Here is a 15,305-nt window from a genome sequence, read left to right as displayed (position 1 = left end):
GTGAGGGGAGGGTAGTAGATAGGGGAGTGGAAGGGAGAGAATGAGTGGCAGGACGGCAGTTGCTAAGGTGTGAATGGCTACATGAGAGGTGACGAGGTGGGTTTAGCAAGGTGAATAGAGGGTATGGGTATGAGAGAGAGAGAGAGAGAGAGAGAGAGAGAGAGAGAGAGAGAGAGAGGAAAGAAATATGAGAACAGGAAGAGGGAGGGGGGAGAGGGAGGTGAAGGAAGAGAGGGAGAGAAAGATGAGAGCAGGAGGAAGGAGAGGGGGGAAAGATGGGTGAAGGAAGGGAGAAGGAGGGAAAGAGGGGTGAAGGAAGGAGAGAAGTGGCGTAAGAGGAAGAAGGGCAGGATAAGGAGTGTTATGTGATGTGGTCATAAGGGGAGGAGGGAGGAAGACAGACCGGTGAAGGAAGGACGAAAGGGAGGAAAGGAGGGGAGGGAGAGTCAGGGTGAGGGGAGAGGTAAGGGAGAGGCAGGGTGAGGGGAGATGTAAGGGAGAGGCAGGGTGAGGGGAGAGGTAAGGGAGAAGAAGGGTGAGGGGAGAGGTAAGGAAGAGAGGGTGAGGGGAGAGGTGAGGAAGAGGCAATGTGAGGGGAGAGGTAAGGAAGAGGCAGGGTGAGGGGAGAGGTAAGGAAGAGGCAGGGTGAGGGGAGAGGCAGGGAGAGGCAGGGTTAGGAGGTACTTGTCGATTGGTCAGAGGGAACAACACTGAATCTCTCAAGGTTGCAGAATACACTGAGGACAAAGTAGCCTTGACTCTGTAACCTGCCTTTTAATAGACCCCTCTCTCTCTCTCTCTCTCTCTCTCTCTCTCTCCTAAGCATATATGGAATTCACAGTTACATCGAAGCATAATAAGTAAAAAAAAAAAAAAGTTAAAACAAATCCAAACAACATTTTCCATATCAAAATTGACCATTTTTTAAAAACATTAAAAATAAACTAAAAAAACAGTAATGCGTCGTTTGGATACACCTGGGCATTTATAGCACCTACACCCAAACCAATAATTAACCCCTTCAATAATAATAATAATAATAATAATAATAATAATGATAAATCAATAAAAATAACAATGAAAAAGGCAGACACCACTACAAATATGAATTAAAAGACATCATCATCATCATCATCATCATCATCATCATCATCATCATCATCATATCGAAGAAATTAATAAGAAAAATTCGACCAAGAAATAATAACATCTCCCATACATATATTTCCCTCACCCTAATCGCCATACTTTAAGCTCTTATCATCAAAATTCATCTCAACCCAACGTCTCTATTTAGCCTGTTAAATTTGATTCGCAATAAGCGTTAAAAAATAACTAAATAACTAAATGGAATTCTAATCAGAAGACTTTATTGTTGTATGCCACATTTATCCCTTCCCCTCTCCCATGCTGGCGATGTACGAAGGGAGACTGGGTGGCTATTAAAACGGGTAAGAATATATGCTGGAATTTGTGCACGCTATGTTGGCCAGGATTTTCGTCGCATTGCAGCTTATTTCACGTAGCTCAGTGGCAGATCAAGACAGTGCCACGGCTCTACACTCTCCCCATAGCACTTCTTCGTGACTAGCGCAGTGTTAATTTGCTACAACTCTACACTCAGAATGGAGAGATCGCAGTTTTAGGCCAGGTTAAAGTGAAGAGAGTATAGCTAATGCCCACGTGGATTCTCGCGAAGTACCCCCCTCACTGTACTCTCTTGGGGAAGATTTTGCGTAAAAGAAAATGGGAAGTGAAAACAAAAAATCTGACTCATGTTACGCAGTTCGGGGACGTATTCTCTCTCTCTCTCTCTCTCTCTCTCTCTCTCTCTCTCTCTCTCTCTCTCTCATACCGTAAGGGTGGTGAAGAGGGACGCCTTCATGTGGTGAGACGGATATATTTGGTCGGATCCGCTGCCTGGCTATACAAACGTCCCTCAACTACTTCCCTATCCCCCCAAAAGAAAATTAAGGACTGCAAGAGGAGACCAACTTTAGGCCTGCAGTCTACTGGGTTCACGTTTCAGACGAACCCAGAATTACAGAAATATTGACAGTACCGTGACGGGTTTTTATATTTTATTTTTGCCGCTTGGAAGGGGTCTAATGGTGAAAGGGAGAGAATCATCATCATCATCATCAACAACTATCATTATTATTATCATCATCAACATCAACAACAACTTCACCACACCACCACCACCGCCACCATCATCATTAACATCAACACCACCACCATCATCACCATCAACACCACCACCATCATCACCATCAACAACCATCAACAACCACCATCATCATCATCATCATCACCACACCAACACCACCACCACCACCATCATCATCAACATCATCACCACACCAACACCACCACCACCATCATCATTAACATCTTCATCACCACACCACCACCATCATAATCATCAATCATCATCATTACCATCACCATCATCTATTCTCCCTCCTAAGAATGGGCTGAGGAAGGATAGAATATTCAGCACACCAAGATAATCTAATGTAATCTTATCCTAACCTAATCCTATCTCATCCAGCAGAACCATCAATACTGCATAAAATGGCGAGAAAATACAGGAAAGCGCTTGGGTTCTTTTTTCTCTATCGCTGCTTGCTACACAGAGCCGTAATAAAAGAAAAAGATTTGTAGAGAAGAGATCATATAATGCATAGTTGTTCCTCTTCTCCCTGTCCTATAAAATTTCCATGCTCTTTCTGCTCTTTTTTTTTTCCATGTTTTGCTTGTCGATTTGCATGATATGGAGTGGTGGGTAGGGGAGAGCCGTCCTTCTTTCTACCCATGTCTCTTACACAGTGGATAGATCTTAACAGAATTGGTTTTTGTTTTTTTGTTTTTCCAACAGATTTCCTCGTTATGGGCCAAAAGATCTCCTGTTACCTCTACTTCCTATGGACTTATATGTGCTTTTATGCATAGTTCGGAAAGATGGAGAAATAAAAAAAAGACATGCAGGAAAAATATATTAAAAAAAAAATCACTCACAAACAATAGAGAGATGAGAACTGCTTGCCGAAAAGGTAGAGGAGAAAAGTCACTCCCTCTCATTTTCTGTCACTGAAAAAACACAAAAAAAATGCCATTGGTAGCACAGTCACAATTTTAGGATGAGGCAAATTTTCGCAGCATGTGAGACTGTCATGATGTTCCCACGAAAAAGGAAAAAGGAAAAATATCAAGAAAAGGAAATGTTCACTTTTTTTCGCCCCGTCACAAATCCAGGAAATTCATGAGTAAGTCTCGTGCTTAGTCAGTGGCTGTTGGGCTGTGACTGGAGATGGGGGTGGGGGTGGAGGGAGGGGGTTAGATGTAGGGGTAGGGGGAGGGATTGAAGGATGGAGGGAGGAGGAGGTGAAGGGAGGAAGGAGCGGGGAACGGGTAAGGAGTGGGGAGAGGGAAGTTGTGAAGGAAGGTGGGTGGGAAAGAGGGAGAAGGGGATGAAGGGAAGTAGTCGGGGTGGAGGGAGGGGGTTAGATGTAGGAGGAGGGGGAGGGATTGAAGGGAGGTGAGAGAAGGAGGGAGGAGAGGGTGAAGGGAGGAAGGAGGGAGGAGCGGGTAAGGAGCAGGGAAGGGAGAGGGTGAAGGGAGATAGGGAGGGAGGTGCGGAGAGAGGCAAAGCAAGGTGATTGAAGGAAGATTGAGAGCGAGGGGAATGTGAGGAGGGAGGAAAGGAGGATCGGGGAGAATGGGGGAAGGACGGGGAGGGGGAAGAGGTGAAAAGAGAGGTGAGGTGGGGTCGGGAGGAGGGAAATTATTATGTGGGAGGAAAATTAGAAGTAAAGAGGGTTAAGGGACAGAGCCGGGGGTTAAAGTTGAGGAATAAAATTACAGACTGGAAGGAAAAGAGAAATGGGATGGGGGAAGGAGATGGGGGAGAGGTGAGGTGGGTGTGAGGAAGCGTGAGAGTGAGAGGAAGGGGAGTAAGGGGAGGGTGGTGGGGAGATGGGAGGTACGTGACTAGAAGCAATTTCACGCAGGCACACCTCTGTCTTTCGAAACTTTTTTGTCGAATCCAAGAAATTCCTGGTGTTGAATGAAGAGTGCACGTAGATATCCGAAGGTAGTGGCATGAGTAAGCCAGACGTCACGGGGCTGGCCTTCAAGTGTCCTTCCTTGGAATGTATTTATTTATTTATTCATATAGTTAGTTAATCTCTTAGGCGATAAGCAGACTTGTAATGATAGCGATGGTTATTATTTATCCTGTGTCTGAATGAAGGTGTGGAGCATTTTCTTTGAGGGCTGCTCTAGCGGTAACTCTCCTATTTTTCTGTAGCTGGAAATTTGAACTTTTTTCTTTACCGTATATCCTACTAGTGAACGGAAAGGAGCCCGGCGTACAAGAAGGAGAAAAAAGAAGAGGGGTGTCATCGGGTTGAATGAGTTAAATGATCTTGCTAGACCAATACGTAGCGATCAGAAAGCTTGAATCGGCCTTCGCTATTTCTGAACTTTTAGACTTTTCAAGGGACAGTTTCACCATAATCTCTAATACCTTTTTATTTTTTCTACTGCCTGACGATTTTATTCACATTTGGAAGAGTCCCGCATTAACGAAGGGGTTAGTGAAGACTGTTTCCTATCTCTTCAGCTCACAGATTTTCCTAAGCAGAATAAATCGTCCGTAAATAGCCAGAGAGAGAGAGAGAGAGAGAGAGAGAGAGAGAGGGAGAGAGAGAGGGAGAGAGAGAGAGAGAGAGAGAGGGAGAGAGAGAGGGAATTGTGATACGAGATGCAACCCAACGCTGAAAACCAAACCCAGCTTACAAACTTCATCTCAAACCCAAACCCGAATTCAGACCCAAAACCGCGTCAGAACCCAAACCAGAACCTGAACCTTAAATCCACATCTGAACCACAACTCGAGAAACTGAACCTGAAAAACGACCCCTTCTCACGACTCTGTTAGATCTGATTCAGAGTTAACGCATCGGCATCGTAGGAGAGATTCTGTTTGAATTTTTTTGCCTGTCTAATGCCGTGATACCCCCCCCCCTTTTTTTTTTTGCTGTATCCTGGTCTAACGCAACCAAAAGGAGCTCTGCTTGAACCCAAAATTCCAGATCCGAAGCTCCTCTCAAAGCTCATATAGGAATTTAAACCCAAAGCTCCAACCTAAACCCCACATGGTCTGACGCAACGAAAATGACTTCTCCTTGAACGGAACCCCAAACCGTAAACCCGAAGCTCCACTCAAAGCTCAGATACGAATTCAAGCTCGAAGGTCAAAGCGAATCTGAAACCAAACGCTCAAATCTGAAGCTTTACATCAAGCGGCACGTGGGAGTCTGCGTGTTGCCAGCCTAGAGAAGAGACTGCTGCTGTTTTTGTCTGTCTAGTGCCTTGGGGGCCCTTTCCCGAGACTGCATCCTGGTTGTGACGTAAACAAAGGACCTCTGTGTGACCCCATCCCAGGCCAATTACTGATAAGCAGAGGGATTCCCGACGTGTGAGTGAAGAAATTGTTTTTGTTCTTCGGTGATTTGAGGGTAGTTCCGACTCTCTCGCCTGTCCTTTCCTTTCCCCCGTCCTCCTCCACCTTGCTTCCTCCTCTTCTTCTCTCATTTTCCTCTCCTTCCATCTTTCCTCCTCTTCCTCTTCGTCCATTTTCCTCCTCTTCCATCTTTCATTCTCCATTTAGCCCATTTTCATCCTCCTCCATCTCATTCTCCTTCCCCATCCTTCCTCCACCCTCCACTTCACCATTTTCCTTCCTCTCCACCTTTCGTCCTCCACTTCTCCACTATTTTTCCTCTTTCACTTCCCCACTGTTTTAATCCTCCACTTCCCCACCATTTCTCCTCCGCTCCTTTTTCTCCTACCTTTCTCCTCCACTTCACCTTTTTCACTGCTCCACCATTCTTCCTCCACTTCACCTTTTCTTCCTTTTCTATCTTTTTCCTCTTCTTCCACTTCTTACATTTATCCAGAGCCTGTATTTTTCATATTCATTTTTTTCCAATACACCACAATAATCTAAAGCACACCTGTTTTTCCTCAGCTTCAGAAGAGTTATGTCCCTCGTCATGAACAACCCCCCTTCACGACACGCCACCCTCGTAAATCCACCTCGTTACTCCACTTTTTACTCCACTCCATTATCCTGTATTTTAGGAGAGAACGCTGTCAAATTACCTCCACCCGCTTGTCCCTCCTCAGCAACAACCCATTACGCTAGGATACACCACCCATTTGTAATCTCCCTTAGGTTCTCCCCTATTTTTTCCACCTCGGTCCCTATTCAGTAACTACTCCTGCCTATAACCACCTTCTTCCTTAACCCCCCACTGTTCTCCACTTTTTCCCACTCTCCTTTCCATCCCTACTCAGTAACGACCTCATTCTACGACACACTACCATGTCTAATAGCCCACCTTGTCCGTCCACATTTAATTCCACTCTCTATCCTTACTCAGTAACGACCCCACACTACAGTACCTTTTTTTAATCCACCTTCTCCCTCCACATTTATTTACACTCAGCTTTTTATTCCTACTTAAAGGCTTTCGATCGTGTCTGGCATAAATCTTTAATTTCCAAACTGCCCTCTTACGGTTTCCATCCTTCTGTCTGTACCTTCATCTACAGCTTCCTTTCTGGTCGTTCTATAGCTGTTGTTGTAGACGGCCATCGTTATTCTCCTAGATCTATCAACAGTGGTGTTCCTCAGGGCTCTGTCCTATCACCAACTCTCTTCCTTTTATTCATCAATGATCTAAGCTGTACATCTAACTTTATCCACTCGTACGCTGATGATTCCACCCTTCACCTTTCCATTCTGTTCCCGCAACGTCCATCCCAGCAGTTACTTCAACAAACAAGGGATGAGGTTATGGCACGCCTAATGTCTGACTTGGCTCGCATTTCTGACTGGGGTTAAAAATAATTTTGTTGTTTTTAATGCATCAAAGACCCAGTTTTTACACCTTTCAACCCGACAGAATCTTCCACTGGAGTACCCACTAAAGTTTAATAATATCCAGTTCAAGCCTGCATCGCTAATACCAATACACCAGTCCTGTATGAGACAGCCCTAGCATGTATTCAATATGGACGGTGGGTGTTAGCGCCGAAGTGGTGACATGTGGAGGTGTAGGAGGACTACTGGGCCTTTGGATAGGCTACTGCCCCCAAGATATAGGCCCTGAAGCCTTTGCCCAGAGTCGGACACAAAAAAATAAATAAATAAATAAATAAATAAAAAATCATCCTTGAACATGCTTGGGGTTTCATTCACTCGGTTTTTATCTTGGTAAGATCATATTACATCTCTTGTAAAATCAATTTCCAAGAGCTTAGGTGTGCTAAGCCGACTCCGTACCTTTTTTACCCCTGCACAGTTGTTGACTTTATACACGGGTTTTATTCGCTCCTGTGTAGAGTACAACTCTCATGTGTGGGGAGGCTCCCCCACATACAACTCTTCTCAATAGGGTGGAGTCGATAGCTTTTCGTCTCATTAACTCTCCTCCTCTTACTGACTCCCTTCAACCTCTCTCTCTTCGCCGCACTGCTGCCTCTTTACCTCTCTTCTGCCGCTACTTCCATGGTCACTGCTCCCTTGAACTGTCTGCTTGCATCCCTCCACCTCTACGACGGGAGCGCAGCACCCGTCTAGCAACAAACTCTCATTCCTTTTCTGTCCAGCTCTCTAATGCAAGAGTTAACCGTTACTCCCAGTCCTTCATTTATGCAACGGGTCAACTGTAGAACTCTGTCTGTATTTCCTACTTCCTATGATCTCCAGTCTTTTAAACGCAGTGTGTCCAGGCATCTCGAAATGAACAGATTTTGAATTTGGCTCACTTTTGTATTTTTGTTTATTTCTTGGAAGGTATTGTTTGCGGGCTCCTGGCCTTCGGTTCCTTCTTACTCGCATAAAAAAAAAAAAAAAACTCCCATCCCACGTCAGGCCACCCTTCCACATACTTGTATAACCCTCCACCCCATCCCCCCACTTTTTTATCCCCACTATCCAATACAACGCTCTCCACTCCGTTTTTTTTTTTCTTCCATCATTCGCAACCGGAAAGTCTTGTGACTTCCTGGACTCCACCCTAAAAAAAAAAAATAATACAAAAAAATGAATAGAAAATGAAAATAAATGCGTGGACCGTGAAATTTGGCAGGACGTTGCTTCGATTCTTCGGTAAGGGAAGTTGGTGGAGAAATTATTATAGCAGTAAGTTCGTGGATTTTGTGGTGTTTATACTGTGAAATGATTTAGTCTTGTATAATTACCACTTTATTTCTTAGGTAAAGTTCTTTCGTGTTTGATCCGTACATCCCCTGGGGCTTCCTTATACCGTAGTGCTTCGTTACATCCCGTTGTGCTCCTTACATCGTAGTGCTTCCTTACATCCACTGGTGCTTCCTTACATCCCCTGGTGCTTCCTTAACATCTTGCACTGCTTCCCCGTTCCCCGCAGTGCTTCCTTACACCCCGCAGTGTTCCGTACATCCCGTAGCGCTTCCTTAACATCGCAAGTCCAAGGAGAACACTATTTTCCGCCTCGGTACCTAGACGGTCCGATATTAAGGAGGAGTTTGCGTCCTTCGTGGAGACCCTGAAGATAAACAAGCACAAAAATTTGAAGGACGAGAAAAACTGACTTGCGAGGTAGGACTGTGTAAGAAAAAAGGCGATTTTATGAGGCAAATACACTGCACCCTATAAAGCTTACAAAATCCATGTCTGTACTATCGCCAAATAAAAAAGATATTCAGAGGGTATTTCTTAACTGGCATGGGCGTCAAGAGTTCATGGGAGAGCGTACTGGCCTTGGAGTTTGATTATACTCCTGGTGGATAGGATTTTGTAATTTATCCTCGTGCTGGATGGGATTTTGGTTACTGAAGAGGTGAAGCGCTCAGTAGGGATAGATTCTGTACCGGTACGAATGTTAGTTCACAGGGAGTTTTAGTACCTCGATTTGTTTATAGGTTTGGTGGATAGGGTTTTGTAATTTTTCTTTTGCTGGATACGATTTAGATATTCGACAAAGGCAAGCGTTCGATAGAGGTAAATTTCGTTTTGTTGTGGATGTTAGTTCTCTAGGAAGCTTTTGTACCTTGAATTGTTTATACTTTTGGTGTATAAGGTCATTCTATTTCCTTCTGCTTGGTATAATTTAGGGAATGTTAGAACCCCGACACTGTTTACGCTTTTGGTGGATAAGATTGCGATTTTCCTTTCGCTGGATGTGATTTAGGACATGTTGTAACCTCGAAATTGTTTATACATATGGTGAATAAGAAATTGTGATGGTCCTTTTGCTGGATGTGATTTTGGGAATGTTAGAACCTTGAAATTGTTTATACTTTTGGTGGATAATATTTTTTTTTTATTTCACTATTGTTAGATATGAATTAATGTTATAACCTCGACATTGTTTATGCTTTTGGTGGATAAGTAATTGTGACGATCCTCCTTTTCCTGGATGGGAGTTTTAGATTTTGGTAGACAGGATGGGCTTCCAGTGGCTTGAAAGTAGTCGTTCACCTTGAGCAGGATGTGTTACCAACTTCTGCCAGAGCTCAATAAATATGGAGTCCTTGGAGAATGTGTGTGTGTGTTTAGCGGATGTGATTTTTGATGTTTACCTTTTTGTTGGATGGGACTGAGACGTGACTGAGTTTGTGATGGCTGGGGATGGGCTTCTAGTGTCTTGAAAGTAGTCCTTCACCATGAGCAGGATTCACCAACCTGTGAATGCCAGAGCTCAATAAATATGGAGTCCTTGGAAAATGTGTTTGTGTCTTTGGCGGATATGATTTTTGATATTTACCCATTTGCTGGATGGGACTGAGACGTGACTTGAGTTTGTGATGGCTGGGGATGGGCTTCTAGTGTCTTGAAAGTAGTCCTTCATCATGAACAGGATTCACTAACCTGTGAATGCCAGAGCTCAATAAATATGGAGTCCTTGGAGAATGTGTTTGTGTCTTTGGCGGATATAATTTTCTATATTTACCCTTTTGCTGGATGGGATTTAGACCTGACTGAGTTGGGAAGGCGTGTATCGTTGTGAGAGATCCTGCAAGTGCTTGAACCTTCACTGTAGTTTCTTGGAACGAAGGTGGGGTAGGTTGGGAGAAATGAAGACTGGTTTGGGTACGTTTAAGAAGAATAGGCTTTGCGTAGTTTTTGACTATGTTGGGATAGGTTAGGATGCCACTGGAGGATAGGTACATTCAGCTGCAAAACTCCACACACCACTTATCATCGATGGAGTTATAGATACTTGAATGTGACGTACTAAAGGTGGAAGTGGATGTTTATAGTACCCTCATTCCATTAAGACGCGTAATCTTGTCGCGTAAGGAAGCTCCCTAGCACCTCTTCCTTATCAATTTATTTTTTAATATGTGTGGTTAATAAATTTGTGAACGTTAATAATGCAGAGTATGGTGATTTTAGAATTATTTACGTAAACACAGAAGAGGACAGTAAGGTGTTAATAAGCAAATACATCGCTAAGGAAATGGTGTTAGGGTGCTTCCCCAACCGACGAGAATACAGTCCCAAGTCAGTATTTTTGGGAGGTTAAGATTAAGCTGAGGCAGTAAAAGCTTGGATAATTTCGAAGGCTTTGTTGGTGGGTGAATGGAATGGAGAAGGAACCATTTTTGGGAAGTTGCTGGATGATATTTCTTGTAAGTTTGATTTTATTTATTTTTTTTTAATTGGGTAAAAAATTTGTAAGTGGAAATTAAGGTACGATATATTGAGATTTATGAAGATGGTGAAGATTGTGGTAGTGGTGGTGGTGGTGGTGGTGGTGTGGTGGTGAATGTGTTTGTGATGATGGGATGTGATGCTGATGGTGGTGATGGTGATAGTGGCTCTAACAAATAACTCAATATTTTTTTCCTGTATTGGAGTGACGCCAAGAGGAGAAAGGTTGCCTGAGTGTTAAGCGAGGTGGTGAGAGGGAGGTGGGGGAAGGTGGAGAGGGAGGAGGACGGGAAGAGGGAAGAATGTCGAAGGAAAGAGAGGAAGAACTGGGAGGAAGGGAGAGCATGAAGAGGGAGGAAAATGTGGGCAAGAGAAGAGCATGGGAAGGGAGAAGGATAGAAAGAGGGAGGGAGAGGAAGGAAGGGCGTCGGAGTATAGGGGGAGATGGAAAGGAATGAGAGGAGGGGGGACGAGGTGGGGAGAAGGTGAGAAGGTAAGGTGGAGGAACAGAGGAAGGGAAAGGGAAGGAGGGGCTAGGGAGAGGGAGGGGGTGCAGAAGTGGAGAGAAGGGGAACAGGTTGAAAGAGAAGGGAAGAGGAGGAGGAGGAAGTGAAGGGAAGGGAAAGGTGGAAGAGCAGGTGGGAAGGGAGAGAGGGAGAACTAGGCCAGGTAGGGGAACAGAAAGGGAGAAGGAAGAGAAGAAAACAAAAATGAAGGCAGAAATGAAATAAGAGAAGCGAAAAAGAGGAGAGAACGAGCGAGAAAGGAATAGGATTAAAACGAAGAGGGAGAGAGATAAAATAAGGGCTTGGAACCTGGCTGAGGCGTGGGAAGTGGAATCAGATCCTGCATAAAACCGAGGGAAATGACGTGGCATATTCAAAGGGCACTGGATCCCACACAAATCTGCAACCTTAGCAATCATTCTTATATAAGCATTCAGAGAGGAGGATTCGATTTTACGTCATCTCTTAGAAGGGGAATTCGATCTTCTTAGAGGGACTGACTTAGATATTTGAAAGGAGACTGATTTTTGATATATGGAAAGGGATTAGAGTTGCATAATTATTTTTGAAGACAACTTTGCTCCCACGTAATACTCTGAAAGGCTTTTGTATAATACTGTAACACTTTAATTCATTCTCTACGTGAGTCTTTTAAACCACATAAAAACTTTTTAAAATAACACAAGTAGAGGAGGAGGAGGAGGAGGAGGAGGAGGAAGAGGAGTCAGCCTGAAGAGATAAGGGGATTAGACCATACGTAAAGATAGTAATGGTATCGGATCCCTTATCAGTTCAGGAAAGAGGATTAAATCTAACATGAAATTCGAGAAAAGATATTGACCTCAAAGTTAGGGGACGCGGATGAGGTTCTACTTGGAAACAGAAGTAAAGAACCGAATGCTAAATGAAGGTAAGAAAATAAATTGGGTCGAGAAACAATATAAGGCAAGATATGAAAATTAATTAGGCTTGAAATGAATACAGAAAAAGGAAATTGAACACACACACACACACACACACACACACACACACACACACACACACACACACACACACACACACACACACACACACACACACACACACACACACACACACACACACACACACACACACACACACACACACACACACACACACACACACACACACACACACACACACACACACACACACACACACACACACACACACACACACACAGATGGAAACTGACCCTGAACATTGAACAGAGCATTACAAAATTTGGTATATGGAAGAAAATGGAAAAAAAAACTGAGTGAAGAAAAACTGAAAACAGGCCTTAAGTACAGAAGCCAGAATGAGATAACGACGATGAAGAAATTATAGAAGATGGAAGAGCGGAACTAAAGAAAATGGGCGGCACTGTACCCTAAACTTATAAAGACTGAAATTACTCCTTTATGAAGACACGTAGAAGTCCGCCTTATGCAGAGACACGGATGAATTAATGGCCTAAGGAAGGATGTGGCGTGGGAGGCTGGCGTTAGGTGGAAGAGACGTGGTATGTTGATGGTAATATTGCATGATCGTAACCCGGCTGAGTCTGGGAATAGCTTGGGGCTTTTCAATTTCGGTACCCTCTTCACGACAGCGACTCTTTCTTATCTTTCGCTCTTATCTTCAATTTTACTCAGCTTATTAGACTTAGTAAAGGTGAGGTTAGACAAAGCCGTCAATAAAGCTTTAGTTACGAGACAGGCTTTCCCTCAGATTCATAAAATCGTCTGTTACGTAAATAGGATGAACTGAATTACGTCCTCGCGCTGAAGGGGTTAACCCCTTGAATCTGGTGACTTATTTATTTTATTCTACCACAAGATTATTTTGATTTTGGATAACCCCTTATAATGACATGGCCAGAAAATCTTTATCTCTTCACACCCTTATTTCCCTCCGTAAAGTTAATTAAGACTTCTAAAGGTAGCGAGGAAAAAGGGTAGGTCATCGGTGGAAGGGGTTAAAAATAATCCTAAACTTGGAGAGTGAAACTGATGGGTAAAAACAAAGATATATTGAATTCTGACTGGGGAGGGGGCGAGAGATTGGATTTTGGGAGGGAGGGAGGCAGAAGAGATGGAAGAGATAGGGGCAGACGGGAAGGAAGGTCGAGGGGAAGGACGGAGAGACTGGGAGATAAAAGATGGGGAGTGAAGAGAAAGGCATGAGAGGATGGATGAGAGGGAAACGAAAAGAAAGAAAGAAAACAGAGGTCGATTAGAGGAGAATATAGACAGGGGAAGTGAGAGAGGGAGGAAGAGATTTATTGAAGGAGATGGAAATGGAGTGCCAGGGGCGGAGGGGGTGAGGGAAAAGGGGGAGAGAGGACCAAGAGAGAGGCAGGCAGGCAGGCAGGGGGAGAGAAGGAAGATAATGATGATAAAGTATGCGACAAGTAAAGAGAGGGGGATTGGGTGGTTGGTAGTCAAGGGAGTAGGTGGTAGAGATGGAAAGGAGGAGGAGGGAGGAGGAGGGAGAAGGAAGAAACGCAGATAAAGGGAGGGAAGGAAGAGTGAGGAAGAGAGGGAAAAAGAGGAAGGGAGGGAGAAGCTAGAAAGGGAGGGGAAGTGGGTGTAAAGGAGAGAGGGGAATGAGGAGGCGAGGAGAGAAGAAATGGAGAGAGGTGGGAGGGGAGGATGATGAAGGGTGAGTGGAAGAGAAAAATAAAATAACACAAGAAGAGAGGAAGATAATTATAAAGACAGAGGGAAGGAGAGGAAGACAGAGGCAAGGAAAGATGATAAAGATGACAGAGAGAAAATTAAGTCGACACAGAGTGGAATTAGATGACAGAGGGGCGTTAGGGAGTGAGAAGCGGTGGAGAAGGGAGTGGGGATGGAGTAGGAGAATGTAGTTGGGGAAGAGGGAGAGGGAGAGGGTGGGGAAGGTGGGGAAGAGGGAAAGGGAGGGGGTGGGGAAGGGGAGAAAGAGGGGGAAGACGGTGAAGGGGAACTCATCTCTGCACCCCAAGGCCACAGAACAGCCAAGGTCCTGGTATAACAAGAGGAGCATGTTTGGTGATTACATAGAAAGCGTGGGGAGGAATGTGGGAGCGAGAAAAGGGAGGAGAGAGGGGGAGAAGCTGGAGTTTGAGGGGGGAGGGGGGAGCTAGAGAAGACAGAAGAGAGGGAGAAATAAAAATGGCAGAACAGAGAGGCATAAGAGAACACCGAAAAAAACTGAGAGAAAAAGGATAGATAATGAAAAGAGAAAAGAGAATGCATTGCGAAACAGACACACAGATACACAGACAGACGGAGGGAGAAAGGGAGGGAAGGAAGGAGAGAGGGAGGCAGAAAGATGGGGCTGAAACATAGGGGGAGTGAGGCAGGAAATAGAGAAGTGGGGGAGGTTGAAGGCAGACTCAAATTGCATAGAGGATAAAGGATGTTTGGTAGTTCTATAGAAAGTGTGGGTGGGGGGAGGGGAGGAATGCGGTGGGGGGCGAAATGGAAGGAAAAAGTAAAGACAAATAAAACTGCAGAGAATGAAAAAAAGCGAAAAAGCAATCTAGAAAAACGTAACCTATAGAAGGCAGAAAAAAGAAAACAGAAAACGAGATTAAGAAGATAAAAAGATGGGATAACTGCAGAAAAATATCTTGAAAATTCTGGAAGGAATATAAAACAAATTAATATTGAAAAATTGATGAAGTCTGCAACATAGAAAAATGAATCTGAAATTTAAACCACATAGTAAAATGAACAAAAACTATCTATCTATCTATCTATATACCTAGGCTGCTTCCCCCAAGGAAAGGGAGGTAGCCGAGACAGGACGACTCACTCTCCATTTACTCATCCATTCAAACACATTCATTCGCATCTTAGCCCCAAAGGGGAGAACGGACAGATCCTCACCGCATCACACCGTACAAGGGTCAACTGCGCAATGCAAGCAGTGACATCCACAGCAGGGCCCGACAGCAGAACTGGTTTACCCCTGCCACATCATAACAGACCCATCCCCTTACCCGCACCTGACCTGACTAGCTGATCAGACCAAATGCGGGAGAATATCCCCTCAGGGCTGCGTCATCACTTATTCATTCACAATTTCTCTCC

Source organism: Coenobita brevimanus, chromosome 58, assembly GCF_032717465.1.
Source record: "Coenobita brevimanus isolate Jiangsu-jjx chromosome 58, ASM3271746v2, whole genome shotgun sequence".
Lineage (NCBI taxonomy): Eukaryota > Metazoa > Arthropoda > Malacostraca > Decapoda > Coenobitidae > Coenobita > Coenobita brevimanus.
This window is presented reverse-complemented; position numbering follows the sequence as displayed.